At 42.3% G+C, this 17,548-nt stretch overlaps 1 non-coding gene and 1 pseudogene across 1 annotated transcript; one reads left to right on the top strand and one right to left on the bottom strand.

Moving 5' to 3' along the window:
* Positions 1 to 2,915: 2,915 nt before the first annotated feature.
* Positions 2,916 to 3,809, bottom strand: LOC147342713 (olfactory receptor 6C75-like; annotated as a pseudogene).
* Positions 3,810 to 9,981: 6,172 nt separating this feature from the next.
* Positions 9,982 to 10,052, top strand: TRNAS-GCU (transfer RNA serine (anticodon GCU)). Its single transcript has one exon. It is a non-coding gene; the product is annotated as a tRNA-Ser (tRNA).
* The last annotated feature ends 7,496 nt before the right edge of the window (positions 10,053 to 17,548 follow it).

Raw genomic sequence — 17,548 nt, 5'->3', positions numbered from 1 at the left:
TGTAGGAGGAAATGGCAACCCACTCCAGTACTCTTGCCTGGAAAGTTCCATGGGCAGAGGAGCCTGACAGGCTACAATCCATGGGGTTGCGAAGAGTCAGACATGACTGAGCACACACAAGCATGAGCACTTAAGTAAATTTTATTCAGCCTTAAAATAAAAAGAAGACAATCCTGCCATTTGTGACAACATGGATGTACCTGGGGACATTATTCCAAGTAAGATCAGCCAGACATGAGAAGGAGCAACACTGTATGGTTTCACGTATATGTGGAGCTTAATCAAATCCATAGAAGCTGAGAATAGAACAGTGATGGTCAGGGCTTGGGTGAGGGAGATAGAGGGAGGTGTTGATCAAAGGATACAAAGATTCAGTTATACGAAATAAATAATTTCTGGAGATACGTGCAACATAGGGCAATCCCAGGGATGGAGGAGCCTGGTGGGCTGCCATCCATGGGGTCGTACAGAGTCGGACACGACTGAAGCGACTTAGCAGCAGCAGCAGGGCCTATGATATATAATACAGTATTGTCTATGAACAAAGATGGCAAGAAGAAGCCTTTGGAGGTGATTTGTTAGTGATGATTTCACAGATGTCTATGTCTCTCCAAACACATCAAATAACATACATTAAATATCTATATCTTTTCTGTCAGTCATACTTCAATAAAATTATTTTAAATGTTATGAATGGAAATATCTTTGATGCAGAATTAGGTTAGGGGACTTGTCTCAATAAAATGTTGTACAGCACCAGAGTCTGGTGCATTAATCTTCACATTAGAGTTTGTCCCCATTGGGTACCACGTGTAGCTAGCAATGACCAGGCTAGATTCATAAATTAAATTTTGGCTTTCTGGGGTTCATTTTCTATTTATCAAGTTCACCATTCAATCATATCTATCTTAAGTAACATAAAGTACATCTGAATAGTTTAAGCATAATAAATTATAATCAAATCTTGATTAAACCTAAGAAGGCTTCCTGTCATTTCTTGGTTCCTCGACTTATTAATAAAATACTAAACATCAACGATGTCAATACACTTTTCAGTGGCTTATCTCTCAGGGTGGAGCATTATTTCCATGCTCCTACAACATCTTGAGTCATTTTCAAGTTGACTTGAGATTGTCTGGCTCAGTCTCCACATTCTATGGATAACATGACTGAAGTATTTTGGGAAGTTGACCAGTTAGAGGAAGGCAGCACGAGCCTTAGAACTCAGGGCTTCCAATGCAAACTGTTTCAGAATCTACTAGAGGTCCCTTTGCATTCCATTTCTACTGCCAGTTCCTTAAGCCAGCATTCTCTTTCTCTTGATTTCTGCAACAGTCTTTGTATCCACTTTCCTCCTTTGATCTTGGTTTTTCCAATGTCTTTTTCATACAACATGAATTTGTATGAATTTTCATACGGCTATGAATTATAATACACAGCTAATCAGAACATACCTGTGATATTTTTAGAATGCATTTGATACCTCCTCATTGTCAGTAAGATGAAATCTGAAGTTTGTAATATGACCTTCAAGGCCAAGTATGATTCAACCATGGTGTAGGACATATTTCACAAAATTCATTTGTGATTATTTAATCTCAGAGTTTGGGTTAAAAAGCAAACAAGAGAGAATAAAAACGGTATTAATCTAGAGGTATTTCCTCTGGAAATGAAACAGACACATTTCTATCCTGGAAATAAGAGCTAAAAGCATGCAAAGGATGAGAATTGAGATAACAGAAATGTTGGTTTTAGAAGAAGTTATCATTTAGAAGATAACCTTGTAGTTGACAACACAAGTCTACCAGAAAAAATTGTTTATTTTCATGAGTAACATGAAGTAAGTTGATAAGCAAATAACTTAGATTTCATTGCCTTGTGACTTTGGAAGCGATCAGACAAATGTGGATTAAGTGCGCCTTTTCACTGATGAGAACATCCATTCTATAGTAACAATTTTAGGGTAAGAACCAATCATAAGTATACATTTTGAAACTGGTGTTGGAATAAACTATTTAGAAAATCGAAGCATTGATCAGCTGTGGAATGCTGTAGTTAATCCCCCTCCTTAGAGGATGGTCTAAGAGCTAACGCAGTTCTATTTCTTTGAGCATGAAAGTGATTCATACATATGTAGCTAAGCTATCTAAAAACAGCGATTAAGAGCACATCAGGTGCAAGCTATCGACATCCCATTATGAAGGGTACTATAACCCTTATTTCCTTGAGGTAGGCATGAAGGGCACGTAGACCTGAGCGCTGGTACTATAGTTATCCTTTTCTTTATTGTTTTAATTATATGGATGCTTGGAGGGAGTTGCCACGCCCTTCCCGACCTGAGGATCAAACCCGCGTCTCCTATGTCTCCTGCGTTGCGAGTGGATTCCTTATCCATGCAGAGCCACCTGACATGCCCCAAATAATTGTAATTCAGTTGAATGATGTTTATGGTCAGATGGTACATATATGCTAAGTCATTTCAGTCGTGTCCAACTCTGCGACACTGTGGACTGTAGCCCAGCAGGCTACTCTGTCCGTGGCTTTCTTCAGGCAAGAATACTGGAGTGGATTGCCATTTGGGCCATACGGTAGTAAAATAAAAAGAGTATAAGTTACTAAATTTCAGAAATTTCAAAACATGGCTTATATCAGAGGGAAGAATGAAAATGTAGTAAGGTATTTTACAGGCAAAGTAAATGTCATCAGTATGTGGCATATTTAGGGAGAAAATATTCATGCACACCAAGGTGAAAAGTGGCCTTGAGAAAACAGGTCTTCACGATGGGGATGAGTTAACAGAGATCAGGTAAGGTCTGCCACAGACTCCCACGACAGCTCTGGGGACTGCTACAGTGTCTGGAAGGAAGACAAATGGTTTTCTGAAGACTTCCACTCCAAGGCCATATGATTTTTTTTTATCTTGATATTTTCATCCTGAACATCATTTTTCTCAAAGCCCAGTGGACCTGCTTGTTCCTTAGAGTGTAGGTGACAGGGTTCAGCAGCAGGGTCACCACCGTGTTCACAAGGGCAGCCTCCTTGTTGGAGTCCAGCCTGTCCACCTGCCTTGGTTTCACGTATATAAACACACAGCTGCTGTACATCAGAGAGAGGACAATGAGGTGAGAGGAGCAGGTGGAGAAAGCTTTCTGTCACTCCTTGGCTGATGGGAGTCGCAGGACTGTGGCTACTATGTTGCTTACGCAATGATGGTTGTGATGAGGGATGTCAAAAGGACCCACAAAGCAAGGATAAAAGCATACATTTCAAGTTTGGTGTCAGAGAGGAGAGATGGATCAGGGGGCCAAGGTCACAGAAGAAGTAAGGGATGACTTGGGGGCTGAAGAAAGATAACTGGGACACCTTCACACCAGACCAGAAAGAACAGCGAACCCCAAAGCACAGCAGGCTGTGAACAGGAGGCAGCAAGTGCTCAGGTTCATGATGGTGGTGGAATACAGAGGCTTGTAAACGGCCAAGTATTGGCCCAAAGATAACACTGCTATGAGGAGGAAGCCTGCTGCCCCCAGAAATATTAACACAAAGGCTTGTGAGACAGGCGGCAAAGGAAATTGTTTGTTTGCCTAAAAGAAAGATGATCAGCAGTTTAGGAATAACTGTACTTGTGAAGCAACACTCACAGGTGTCTGTAGCCTGGAGTCAGCACAGCTGATGGTGGCTATGAGGGCACTGCCTGCAGCGGACACCAGGTGTGCCAGCGAGGGCACCAAGAAGAGGACTTTGCCCAGGTGCTGGACAGCAGGGAAGCTCTCCAAGGTGAACTCTTGGACCGTTGTCCCATTTCTCATTACCATCAACATTTCTTTCCACAGCAGCAGCATCTGTGGGTCTTAGCCTACAACAGAGGCGTCACAGCAAGAACGAAAGTTTTAGAGGAGCACAGGATCAAGCTCCTTAACCACCCAAGAAGGCAGCTACATGGAGGGCAAAGTAGTCCCGTTCGCTGGTTATTGGATCAAAAAGACATGACTTCAGCACTAGTTCAGTACTGAGTTCCGATCCCTTGAGAGATTGATGCTTTTGGAAAGTTATTAATGGTTAACATTTGTGAACTTCACTTTCAGTCTGTGTAAAAAGAAGACAGGATCTATAGTTCACGTACTGGTGAGAATTAAATAAAATGAAGGATGTAATTCACTTGTCATGTGATATCAATGATTCTTATGTGTTCCTCAAGGTCTAATTTTAATATTGAAATCACTAGTGTATTTTTAAATGTGGCATGATGAATAGGCAGTGTTATTCACATCTGCAAGTTATATATTTTACAGTATTACCAATTTATATTTAAATAAAGACAACAGTAGTATAACAATATTCCCTTTGAATATGCCTTTTACAATATGCAACAAATTCTATGGTTCAGATTATAAACATCATCACTGTTGAAGACTTTACTAATGCTTGGTGTTATGCTGGTCACTGAAATCCAGTGTTTCTCCTGCTCTACACAATAATCCTGAGTGTTAGATTTCCCTCACTCCTTCTGCTACACAAAGAGACTTTGAGACATAGAGAAGTTCCAGAGAGGTCAGGTCACACAGCTGGGACCTTAGCGACTTCTGTCCAAAAGCCCTTACTACTGCCAAATGCTATGAAAATAGAAACAAATCTCTTGGTGATGTCCTCTCAACCTTAAGTGAAAGTTTAGCTTTATTGATCTTAATTGTTCATCATTCAGTTAACATCATTGATGAATTACTGACCGACAGTATGACAGGTCTTAGTTTAGTATAATCATTTCACAGAACAGATTGGAGACCAGGGATGTTGGGGAACTGCTCAACAACACGGCACAAATTGTCAATCCAGGATCTGCTCTGCCCTTTTAAGTCTCCAGGCTGGCAGGTCAGAGAGCTGGGGAATGACAGCAGCTCACAGAATTAGCGTCCTTGGGAAAGTGACCTGGGGACGCGGCACTCACACACTCACTTTTGCATCAAAGCTCATTCCTTCATTCCTCAGTAAATCACTTCTCTTGTGATGATGCTTGGCCCTAGCATCTCAATACTAAGCTAAAGATCTGTTGTTATTTAGTCACTCAGTCACGTCTGACTCTTTTGTGACCCCATGGACTGTAGCCCACCAGGCTCCTCTGTCCATGAGATTTCCCAGACAAGAATACTGAAGGGAAAAAAAAAAAAAAAAAAGGAATACTGCAGTGGGTTGCCATTTTCTTCTCCAGGGGATCTTCCCAATCCAGGGATTGAGTCCATGTCTCCTGCATTGGCAGGCAGATTCTTTACAACTGAGCTACCAGGGGAGCCCAGAGGTCTGTAGCACAGAGTAAATGTTTCTGTCCTACCTAGATAGCGTATTCAAAAGCAGAGACATTACTTTGCCAACAAAGGTTCATCTAGTCAAGGCTATGGTTTTTCCTGTGGTCATGTATGGATGTGAGAGTTGGACTGTGAAGAAGGCTGAGTGCCGAAGAATTGATGCTTTTGAACTGTGGTGTTGGAGAAGACTCTTGAGAGTCCCTTGGACTGCAAGGAGATCCAACCAGTCCATTCTGAAGGAGATCAGCCCTGGGATTTCTTTGGAAGGAATGATGCTGAAGCTGAAACTCCAGTACTTTGGCCACCTCATGAGAAGAGTTGACTCATTGGAAAAGACTCTGATGCTGGGAGGGATTGGGGGCAGGAGGAGAAGGGGACGACAGAGGATGAGATGGCTGGATGGCATCACTGACTCGATGGACGTGAGTGTGAGTGAACTCTGGGAGTTGGTGATGGACAGGGAGGCCTGGCGTGCTGCGATTCATGGGGTCGCAAAGAGTCGGACACGACTGAGCAACTGAACTGAACTGAGGGTCTAAGTTCTCTTTAGTGATGCTCACGCAACCAAACTGTTTGCTCACCCCAGAGTGACACCGCTCCCAGGGCAGCCTAAAGGTACCCCTGCTTCTGTTCCAGTTATAGTAGCTAGTCCTCAAAGCTACCATGGCCCCTGACCCAGGAACACAGGAGTCACCTCACTGGGGCGGGGGCGTTCCCTCCTCTTACAGTCATTCTTTTTCAAGAAATCAAGAACTTTCTCTGCACTGAGGAAAAAGGAGAGGAAAAGGAAACTTGTCACAGCCTGCTGCTCCAGTGTGGGGGGAGTGTGCCTCCCATGCTCTCTGTGTCCCTGGCTGGCAAAACCCAATTTCTGTAGCCCATAATTTTTTATACCACGACAAGGCTACATGGCAGCCTTGACCACTGAAACCCCAGAAAGGAGCATATGGAATAAAACAATTGCAAATTGCTGCCCCCAATTCCAAGTGAAAGCTTGATTCTAGGACTGCTTAGCATTCTGATGAAAGTTCGGGCTCCGCTTCCCTTAGTTGATAATTGCCCAGCCTAACATGAAACACTGCCATCCACCTCCTACACCAGCTAATGAGAACAGGCAGCTCCTTTTGAGTCCAGCTCTAGGAGCCGCTGAGACAAGTCTTCTGCTGAAGTACACTGTGGTCCTGGGCACCTCTGCTCCAAGACACCCTCTATTGCCTTACACTGCTCCATGATATCCTCACCTTCCCATGTGAAGAAGCATCCTTGTTCCACTGTCAACAACGAGAAGCTCCAGATGTGCAGGTCTGGGGCCTCTGTGATAGATTTCCCATAAGATTGTATTTGGGATTGTACCAAGCAAGATGGACCCAGTTGGTGAGCAGAGTGCAGGCTCTCAGACCTCATTAGCAGCCAAAGGGACAGGTTCAGAAAGTAAAGGCGGGCTGGTGCCTTGGGGACGGCTAATGGGTCACTGTGGAGAATAGGAGTTACTGGCACAGTGCTTATGCGTATCCTTCCATTGTCTGTTGTTACAATGGCTCCCAAATTGCCATGGTGTTCTCTGCCGAGATTTTCAAAGAAATTAAATGACTTAATTTCCCATGGGTTTTTAAAAGCCCAATTTGAATGTTGCTACTTATTCCAGGTAAAAGTCCAGACTACAACTTTCTACATTTTATGTGTACCCTGAAGCCAGATCACAGAGGTTAAAAGAATATATTTCGTCATGAAAAATAGCTGGCTTACTGGCTTTCACTGGGCTTTGGGGAAGATCGTTTCTGAGGAAGGAAATGTGGGGAATCCACTTTCTTCTCTCAGCTATTCGTCAAGTCTCCACCAACGTTTGAATTTTTTTATTGGCTTTATTTGTCTGAAGAATATTTTTGTTGCCCTCCCCAACCCCTTTGAAAAAAAGGGAAGTACGTACTTCTTCTTTAGAGAAAACAAGGAAACTGTGGGTGTTTTCTGTGATATCTCTAAACTGGCCTGCCTCTCTCTTTTTAAAAGAATATATAAAGTGGATCCCTAGATTACTTTTTTTTTAAATTTTATTTTATTTTTAATCTTTACAATATTGTATTGGTTTTGCCAAATATTGAAATGAATCCGCCACAGGTATGCATGTGTTCCCCATCCTGAACCCTCCTCCCTCCTCCCTCCCCATACCATCCCTCTGGGTCATCCCAGTGCACTAGCCCCAAGCATCCAGTATCGTACATCGAACCTGGACTGGCGACTCGTTTCATACATGATATTATACATGTTTCAATGTCATTCTCCCAAATCTTCCCACCCTCTCCCTCTCCCACAGAGTCCATAAGATTGTTCTATACATCAGTGTCTCTTTTGCTGTCTCGTACACAGGGTTATTGTTAGCATCTTTCTAAATTCCATATATATGCGTTAGTATACTGTATTGGTGTTTTTCTTTCTGGCTTACTTCACTCTGTATAATAGGCTCCAGTTTCATCCACCTCATTAGAACTGATTCAAATGTATTCTTTTTAATGGCTGAGTAATACTCCATTGTGTATATGTACCACAGCTTTCTTATCCATTCATCTGCTGATGGGCATCTAGGTTGCCTCCATGTCCTGGCTATTGTAAACAGTGCTGCGATGAACATTGGGGTACACGTGTCTCTTTCCCTGCTGGTTTCCTCAGTGTGTATGCCCAGCAGTGGGATTGCTGGATCATAAGGCAGTTTTATTTCCAGTTTTTTAAGGAATCTCCACACTGTTCTCCATAGTGGCTGTACTAGTTTGCATTCCCACCAACAGTGTAAGAGGGTTCCCTTTTCTCCACACCCTCTCCAGCATTTATTGCTTATAGACTTTTGGATTGCAGCCATTCTGACTGGCGTGAAATGGTACCTCATTGTGGTTTTGATTTGCATTTCTCTGATATTGAGTGATGTTGAGCATCTTTTCATGTGTTTGTTAAAATGCAGAACAGGAAGGAAGAGATGTGAGCCCCATGGTGGAAAAACTATTGCCACAGCAACCACTGGCTTGGAAGGTTGTTTCTCTTCCTCGGCACCCTAGCTGGGTTGCTGTGGCAAGACTGGCCCATTTTTTTGTGGCCCCTGGCTTCCTGTTGAAAGCCAAGGAAGGGAACTAAACTCCCACGGTGTATCTGGAGGAAACCCTGAGGTATACAGTGTCTGTCTGCAGATCTGTTCTGCCTATGTCTTCCCTTGCCTGTCTTGATCTTACAAGGACAAGGCAAACGTTATAGAAACTTTCATGAGTATTCATGTGGGTCCCATGTTCCTACAAATAGTCAAAATCATTTTCGAAACATCCCTCCATCCACACACTTTGCTCTTAATCAAGGCTAAACCAAACCTGGATTTCATTTTCACACTTTCAGTTAGAAGGTAGGGAAAATAAAGAATAATAGATGAGTAACAGAAGCTGGAACAAATTGAGACTAGTCATAGTAATGCCCTAAGAGTCGGACACAACTGAGCGACTTCACTTTCACTTTTCACTTTCATGCATTGGAGAAGGAAATGGCAACCCACTCCAGTGTTCTTGCCTGGAGAATCCCAGGGACGGGGGAGCCTGGTGGACTGCCATCTATGGGGTCGCACAGAGTCAGACATGACTGGAGTGACTTAGCAGCAGCAGCAGCAGCAGCAAGGTCTATTTGGGCTTCCCTGGTGGCTCCCACTGGTAAAGAATCTGCCTGCAATGCAGGAGACCTGGGTTCAATGCCTGGGTGGGGAAGATCCCTTGGAGAAGGACATGGAAACCCACTCCAATAGCCTTGCCTGGAGAATCCCATGGACAGAGGAGCCTGGTGGGCTACAGACCACGGGGTCACAAAGAGTCGAACACGACAGAGCGGCTAAGCATGCAAGGCTTATTTGCATGTGCTTGTTTTAATTTTGTTTGGCACCAGCGTCATGGTTCAGGAGCGCCTATCTCATCTGAGCAAGTCCCAGTGATACATAATGGTGTGAAGATGGGAAGAGGTCTAGCATGTGGCTGGGCTGAAAAAAGCTTACAACGGTAATACTCATAGAAATGGGCAAACTAACCATATGCAGGAGATGAGGGTTCAGTCCCTGCGTTGGGAAGATCCCCTGGAGAAGGAAATGGCAGTCCACTCCAGTAATCTTGCCTGTAGAATCACATGGACAGAGAGGAGCCTGGTGGGCTATAGTCCGTGGGATAGTGATCAGCGACTAAACAATAACAACAAAATTAGCTATACTATGCCTAGCTTAAGGTATAGAGCCTGGCACCAAGAAATGTTTCAAAATTTTCTTGATCTATGTTTCTCTTTTCTGGATAGCTCTCCAACAGTCAGTAATTTTTTTGCTTTTGATGATACCTTGAGTCTCATGTATCTTTGAAGTTTTTCTGAATTCCTTGTTGTTTGAGGATTTAATTAGCCAGGTAGGGTAAAGAAAGGGGTAATTCTTAAACCTGTGTTTGTGATCATCTAAACGTGGAAGGGTGAGGCACACGCTGCTGTGTGGACTTTCCTTTACAGAGTATTGTTTTGTTTCCCAATCTGTCTGTGAGCCAGTCTTGAACAAATTAAGCTGCCCCAATATTTGGGATCTAGATAATAAGAATATTTGGGGTTAAAATGTATATGATTAATGTAATCTATTCACAGAAAGGCTTTGATTTCGGGGTTTATCCCGAGTAAGAAGTCTGCATGGGCCTCCTAGGTAGCTCAGTGGTAAAGCATCTGCCTGCTAAGCAGGAGGTGCAGGTTCAACCCCTGGGTCAGGAAGATGCCTGGAGAAGGTGAGGGCAACCCATGCTGGTATTCTTGCCTGGAGAATCCCATGGACAGAGGAGCCTGGTGGGCTACAGTGCAAAGTCAGATGCCACTTAGCACTGAACAACAAACAAGAAGGCTACGTAAGGACTGTAGAAAGATAAATCCTACCGACTACGATACTGTGGGAGAGGGACTGGGGGATGATGTGATGAACAGGAAAGGGCGGTTGGGATGGGAGAAAGCACTGTCAGCAGCTGAAGCCCGGGGTGAGGGTGGACTTGGTATAAGACTGATAATACTTTGAGAACCAAACTGTCCCTTCATGGAATTTCCATTAAAATAAGCCAATAATCCAATCCCAAGGGGGACCCAGAACACATCAGTTCTGATCCAGTCCAGTTCAGTTCAGTTCACTCACTCAGTTGAGTCCGACTTTTTGCAACCCCGTGGACTGCAGCATGCCAGGCTTCCCTGTCCATCACCAACTCCTGGAGATTACTCAAACTCATGTCCATCGGGTCAGTGATGCCATCCAACCATTTCATCGTCTGTTGTCCCCTTCTCCTCCTGCCTTCAATCTTTCCCAGCATCAGGGTCTTTTCAAATGAGTCAGTTCTTTGTATCAGGTGGCCAAAGTATTGAAGTTTCAGCTTCAACACAAGTCCTTCCAATGAATATTCTGGACTGATTTCCTTTAGGATGGACTGGTTGGATCTCCTTGCAGTCCAAGGGACTCTCAAACACAATTCTTTTAAAATGGGGGCAAGGTTCACATTTGTAAGTTCACGTGTCTCCTAAGATCCTCACAGTTTATCACACGATATACAGTTTTACCATTTTGGGAGGGGAACCTACTAGAAGGAAAAGATGAAAGATGATCAATGGAGAGAGAAAATGAAGTTATATAATCCCCTTTTAGAAAATGTGGTCCTTGTGACTGGGCTTGAGACATCACCTCAGCATTAACACTATATAGGTGTGTGTCATAAAGTCAGTTTCTAAAATTCTGTGAACCAGATAGATCTCTTTCCATATGTGGAACTCTGTGGATCTCAGGGTCCAGAGTTGTTTATAAAGATGTTGGGGAGATATTCCTCAGAACAATAACATAATCAAATTCTGTCTTATTTAGTCATTGCTTAAAGGCAAAGTTTCTGAAAAGAACTCTCAGGAACTAGAGGAGATGTACTAGGATTCTTCAACATCCCAATATGATTGGACTGCTCCACTTTGGGTGGAGGTAGCTATTTGCCTCTTCTCCATTACTTGGGAGGTGAGGCCAGCCCCAAAGCAGTGACAGAAAGGGGCCAGTGCTGGCGCAGCGGGGGAGCCTGTGCTCAGGATGACGGAGAGACACACTTCCAGGGCAAGCACATGCTATGCCGTCAGAAGCCGGGCTTCTCCTGGCAGTGCCTCTCCTTTACACGTCATGTCTGAGAAGGAGAAAGGCACATACAGGCAAACGTAAAGGAGCTGTCTGGGCACAGCTCTGCCTTCTCCATATATCTGTTTTAGTCTGACTCTGTTTTGAAAAAAAGAGAAATCTAATCAATCTTGGTCAATTGAAGGGGTTTTATTTCATGAGTGGCATCTCATTCATAGAAATAAAAAAAAGATGTCATGATAGCATTGGTCCTCATGGACACTAAAGGTGGAGAAAAGTCCTAAGTTTAAGGCAATTCTAGGAATTTCAGCATCTGTGGTTTTGAATCATCTTCTAATGCTCTCTCTAAAGCACTCTAGCCACATTCTTTGTCTGCCTCTTTATGGCCTTCTACCAATGGTATTTCTATATTCTTTAAAAAAAATTTTTTTTTTAACTTTACAATATTGTATTGGTTTTGCCATACATCAACATGAATCCACCACGGGTGTACACGTGTTCCCCATCCTGAACCCCCCTCCCACCTCCCTCCCCATACCATCCCTCTGGGTCATGCACCAGCCCCAAGCTTCCTGTATCCTGCATCAAACCTGGACTGGTGATTCATTTCTTATATGATATTATACATGTTTTAATGCCATTCTTGCAAATCATCCCCGCCCCCACAGAGTCCAAAGGACTGTTCTATACATCTGTGTCTCCTTTGTTGTCTCACATACAGAATTGTCATTACCATCTTTCTAAATTCCATATATATGCATTAGTATACTGCATTGGTGTTTTTCTTTCTGGCTTACTTCACTCCATATAATCGGCTCCAGTTTCATCCACCTCATCAGAACTGATTCAAATGTATTCTTTTTAATGGTTGAGTAATACTCCATTGTGTATATGTACCACAGCTTTCTTATTCATTCATCTGCTGATGGACATCTAGGTTTCTTCCAGGTCCTGGCTATTATAAACAGTGCTGTGAATGCGTTGCTTGTTTCGGCAGTAGGTTGTCTGAGCTCCTTCTATGTTTGGAGGTTAATGTTTTGTCAGATGCGTGGTTTACAAACATTTTCTTCCGTTACTTAGGTTACTTTTTAATTTTGCTGATAGTTTCTTTTGTTATGCAGGAGCACAGCAAAAAAACTGAAATTAAAAAGTTTATTGTTTAGAAACACAATCTTCTAAAACAAAGTTGGCCCTTGAACAATATGGATTTTAACTGCACAGGTGCGCTTATTCAGGGATTTTTTTTTTTTCAGCAGTGAATACTACAGTACAAAATGATTTAAGATCGGTTGAATCTGTGGATGTAAAACCACGTATATGGAGAAGCCAAGTATATGGAGGGCCAATTGTAAGTTATACATAGATTTTTGACTGCAAGGAGGGTCAACATCCCTAACTCCTGTATTGCTCAGAGGCCAACTATAATCATCTTTGAGCTGTGAGTATATTTTTGTGCAAAAATTAAGTGTTGTAAAGCTCATTCCGATTTTAATGTTTTAACGATATTTTATGATTAAAGTTTTCATGGTATTTATGAGTAAAGTACAAAAACTTTCCTCTGACTCTAATGTTCACATCACTTCATATCTTGTTTTCTGACTTTGAGGAAACTTTTAGAAAAATATGAGTATTTTTAGGTGCCAGTGTTTCTACTGATAGTGGATTGTAGTGTATTTAAAAATATGTATACCTTCCTATTTCTTCAGTGGCTCAGCAGTAAAGAATCTGCCTGCAATACAAGAGATGTGCGTTCGATCCCGGGGTCAGGAAGATCCTCTGGAGCAGGGCATGGCAATCCACCCCAGTACTCTTGCCTGGAGAATCCCATGCACAGAGGAGCCTGATGGGCTACAGTCCAAGGGGTCACAAAGTGCTGGACACAACTGAAGCAACTGAGTTCACTCTGCACATACTTTCCTACTCTTCAATTTCATGATATTTAGATGGAAACGCCAATGTAGGAGCACCAGGATCAGTTTCAGTATTGCCATGGACATATTCCACTCACTCAGAATTTGTCTGCAGAAAGAATGTTTCTTAGAATAGAAGTTTGTTTAACCAGTCACCATGTCCTTCTTTCCCTTGTAGATTACAGTGATGTAGAGGAATGCTTCATAAAAAAGGACAGATTTTGTTCAGTTATAAATTCTAGTGCAGCATATAATTCTGTGTCCATCACAAGACATAGTGATTCAGATTTCGGATTATTTATGATATTGAAATAATTGTATTATGTTAACAAAAACCAGGTTTGGCTGAATAAAAATTTATGTGATGTTAATAACTGTAAAAGCCAGCCAAGAAGTCTCAGTGGGTTATTGAAGTAATACACGGAGAAGAGCATAAGGCCATATTTGTGACTTCTGATTATTAAAGGTGTGTTTGTCAAGTGCTCCCAGGACCTTTGAAGGAGGAAAACCTAGCAGAACAATGAGTGGGTTTCTATCAGAAAAGTGCCACTTGGGATAACTGCCAAAGTGCTTAGAGCAGCCACAGAGATTACTGCGCAAACCAGTAGATGGAGCAGTGAGAGAGATGGGATGAAGTCTTTGGGCATCGTCAGTCCATCTTTTCCAACATTTATGCTTTGTCCCGTCTCCCCACTCCGCCCAGCCACTTGCTAGCGACAAGTCTTCTTCCAAGCATTGTTGAGTAACCAGTTCAATAGGCCTTCACAATTTGGCAGAAAATCCACATCAGGAGCACACTCTTCTTCATCCTTCTGCCAGTGCCAGGCAATGATTAAATCAGCACTCGCGATGGTTCCCAAGTTTTGCATGCATCAGTGTCACTTGGCCTGTTAAAACACAGACCGCTGGACTACAACCCACGGGGTTCTGGTCTACAGGTGGGACCCAAGAGTTTGAATTTGTAACAAGTTATCAAGTGATATGTTGCTACTGGTGTAGAACCAATGAAATACTTCATTCCTCTGACATCATTCCACTTGTAGTAAGTGTAAGTTAGTCTTTCAAGAAGATTAGCAGTGAGAAAAATGACACTGAGGAAAAAATAAGCTGTTTTATGTCCAGGAACAAAGTGGAGTATAAGCAAATCAATGTAGTGGGAAATAAGCCTCAAGAGTGTTAGTTGCTCAGTCGTGGTCTGACTCTTTGCGACCCCATGGACTGTAGCCCACCAGGCTCCTCTGTCTGTGGAATTCTCTAGGCAAGGATACTGGAGTGGGTAGCCATTCCTTCTCCAGGGTTTCCTCTTGACCTAGGGATCGAACCTGGGTCTCCTGCATTGCAGGCAGATTCTTTACCATCTGAGCCACCAGAGAAGCCCTAAAGCCTTAAACTAGGGGCTTATTAAAACAGCTCTTTGTAGGAAACGGGGACAGAAAGAATGAAGAGGCAAAAGAAAGAAAAATGAACTTTACTTTTTTATTTATATTCACCTACTTTGTGTGTCAGCTGACTCTGAGATCCATGAGCAAAACCAGTTAGTGGTAGCTGTGATAGAACATTTTCAAGGAAGGGCTTCCCAGGTGGCGCTAGTAGGGAAGAATCCGCCTGCCAATGCAGGAGACACAAGTTTGATCCCTGGGTAGGGAAGATATCCTGATGTAGGAAATGGCTACCCACTCCTCTATGCTTGCGGGGAGAACCCCATGGACAGAGGAGCCTGGCAGTTACAGTCCGTGAGGCTGCAGAGTTAGACATGACTAAGCATAAGCATGCATTTTCAGGGGATTCTCCTGGACTCCACAGGACTCTTGTCATCCTTGAGCACCATGAGTAAGGAGTCACCAAAGGGAATTTCTCCATATATTTGAACTTATTATTTCCTGGCTTGCCAGTCATTCCAGTGATGATAAATTAGCAGAGAGTTAATTTGTTAGGGAGTACTTTTTTCACTGTTTAGTTCAACTTGGAAATGTTTTCTGTGAAACTTATACCCCTCTGGGAAATCATAAAATACTCCATTCCTGCTGATGTTCTAATGAATTAATACAGGAAAGTGGTTATCAGGCATCCCCTCCCCCCACACAACCAAAACTCAGGAAGTCTGCTCTTTGAACTCAGAGCAAAGCTAGACAAAGCAGTTACAACATAAGAGGCATTAATGCCATTTAATGACACTGAGACTTAGTCCTTTGACTGGGGGAGAAGGGAAATGAATCAGGATCAGAAGTATTCAGAAACTGGCAAGGCAGGATTGGATGTAGGTGATAAGCAGAAATAAAGAGTAAATAAGTAATTCTAGGAATTATTCCAGGTAAGTTGGAGAAAACATGTTCCACCCTATCTCTAGAGAGGCAGCTGTGCAGCTCTGAAGCAGAATGGATGGAGCAGCTATCAGACGACTCTGCAAAGTGAATAATAGCAGGAGGATTGGAGAGAAGACCAGAGTAAAGTGTCATCCATCAGCAGTGAATTCACCCTGTCTTTGTCCTCTGGTCCTCTTGCTGCTTACTCTATGACTCAAGTGAAATCAGCAAAAGTGAGCAGCAGAGAAGAGTAACTAAGGCCCCATGTTCCAGGATATGGAACCTAAGAGGCACTTCAAGGGAATAAAATATACTGAAGCGATTATGATGAGCCGGGAAACTCAGGAAAGAAATCCTGTTAAACTGTTAAATAATTCTAAGAATTACTCCTAAACTAAGTGTGACTAGATATGAATGATCCTAATCAGTATAATAAAGATTTTGAAAACTGAATTTCCAGGAAAATCTCTGGCAAGAACCCAGACTGCCATTGGATGGACATGTGAGACATCTGAACAGTCTGCGAAGCTTTCAAAACTGAGCTGACACTGGAATCACAGCCTATGGGAGATGGGAGGGAACTTATGGCCTGAGTTTAATCCGGTCAATTTTTTGGCAAAATAAACATATCAACATTTTTCAAAGGATTAAAAAAAAACCCTAAAGAGCCTGAAAACATGACATCCCGGTCCAAAATTACTTAGCAGATGAAGAAACTGGAAAATTTCAGTTCTCATGAGAAACAACAATCAACAGACATCAATACTGACAGGACACAGATGTTAGAATCATCTGACAAAGATTTTAAATTGGTTATTTAAAATATTCTATCAAGCAATTGAAAGCAGTTTTAAAATTATTAGATAAGTAGAAGGACTCAGAAATGATGTGTAAAGAAGAATCAAATGGAAATGTTAGAACTGAAAAATATAATAACTGAAATATAAAACTCATTGAATGAGCTTAAAAACATAATGGAGATAGGTAAAATTGAAAATTTATCAATAGAAATTATCTAACCTGGAAAATAAAGAGAAAAACTATTTAAAGCAAAGCAACAGAGCCTCAGCAACCTGTAGGAAGACAACAAAAGGTATAACATTCTTGTCATCAGAGTCCGAGGACAGCGGAAAGACTTCAGTGCTGGAAAATAGTTTATACACTTGTTTATTTTATTTGGCTGCGCTGCGCCTAGTTGCAGCATTCGGGATCTAGTTCTCTGACCAGGATTGAGCCTGGGCCCGCTGCACTGGGGCGTGGAGTCTTAGCCACTGGGACCACAGGGAAGTCCCTAAATATATTTCATTTATTTATTTTATTTGGCTGCGCTGGGTCTTAGTTGCAGCATGAGTGCTGAAAAAATATATGCCAAGATCTAATGTCTGAAAACTTCCTAAGTTTGGCAAACCACCTAAACCTACAGATGCAAGAAGCTGAACAAATCTGAAACAGAACAAGCCCAAAGAAATTCCATGCTCAGATCAACCATAATCAACTACTGAAATGAAAGACAAACAAAAATCTTGAAATCACAGGAAAAGAATGGCACAGAATGTGTAGGGCAAGAACAATTTGAATGACTTAATCTTTAACCAGAAACTACAGAAGGAATTGGAATGACATTTGCTGAAAGAAAAGAACTGTTAGCTCGAAAATTTATATTTAGTAAGAAGGGCCTTAGGAATGAAGGTGAAATGAAGGTGTTTTCAGATGAAGGAAAACTAAGAGAACTTGCTGCCAGCAGATCTGTTGTAAAGGAATTGTTAAAGGAAGTTGGACAATTCCCCTTGAAGGGGAATGATACCAGAAAAAAAAAAAAAAAATAGTACATCAGGGGTAACAGGCAAGAGAAACAGCAAATATCACGGTACATAATAGGTTATTCTATCCTTGAATTCTTTAAAATAT

This window comes from Bos grunniens, chromosome 28, assembly GCF_055505025.1.
Source record: "Bos grunniens cultivar Pamir isolate PY7600 chromosome 28, Bosgru_T2T1.0, whole genome shotgun sequence".
Lineage (NCBI taxonomy): Eukaryota > Metazoa > Chordata > Mammalia > Artiodactyla > Bovidae > Bos > Bos grunniens.
The sequence above is the reverse complement of the archived record's forward strand: the minus strand, read 5'-3'. Positions and strand labels throughout refer to the sequence as shown.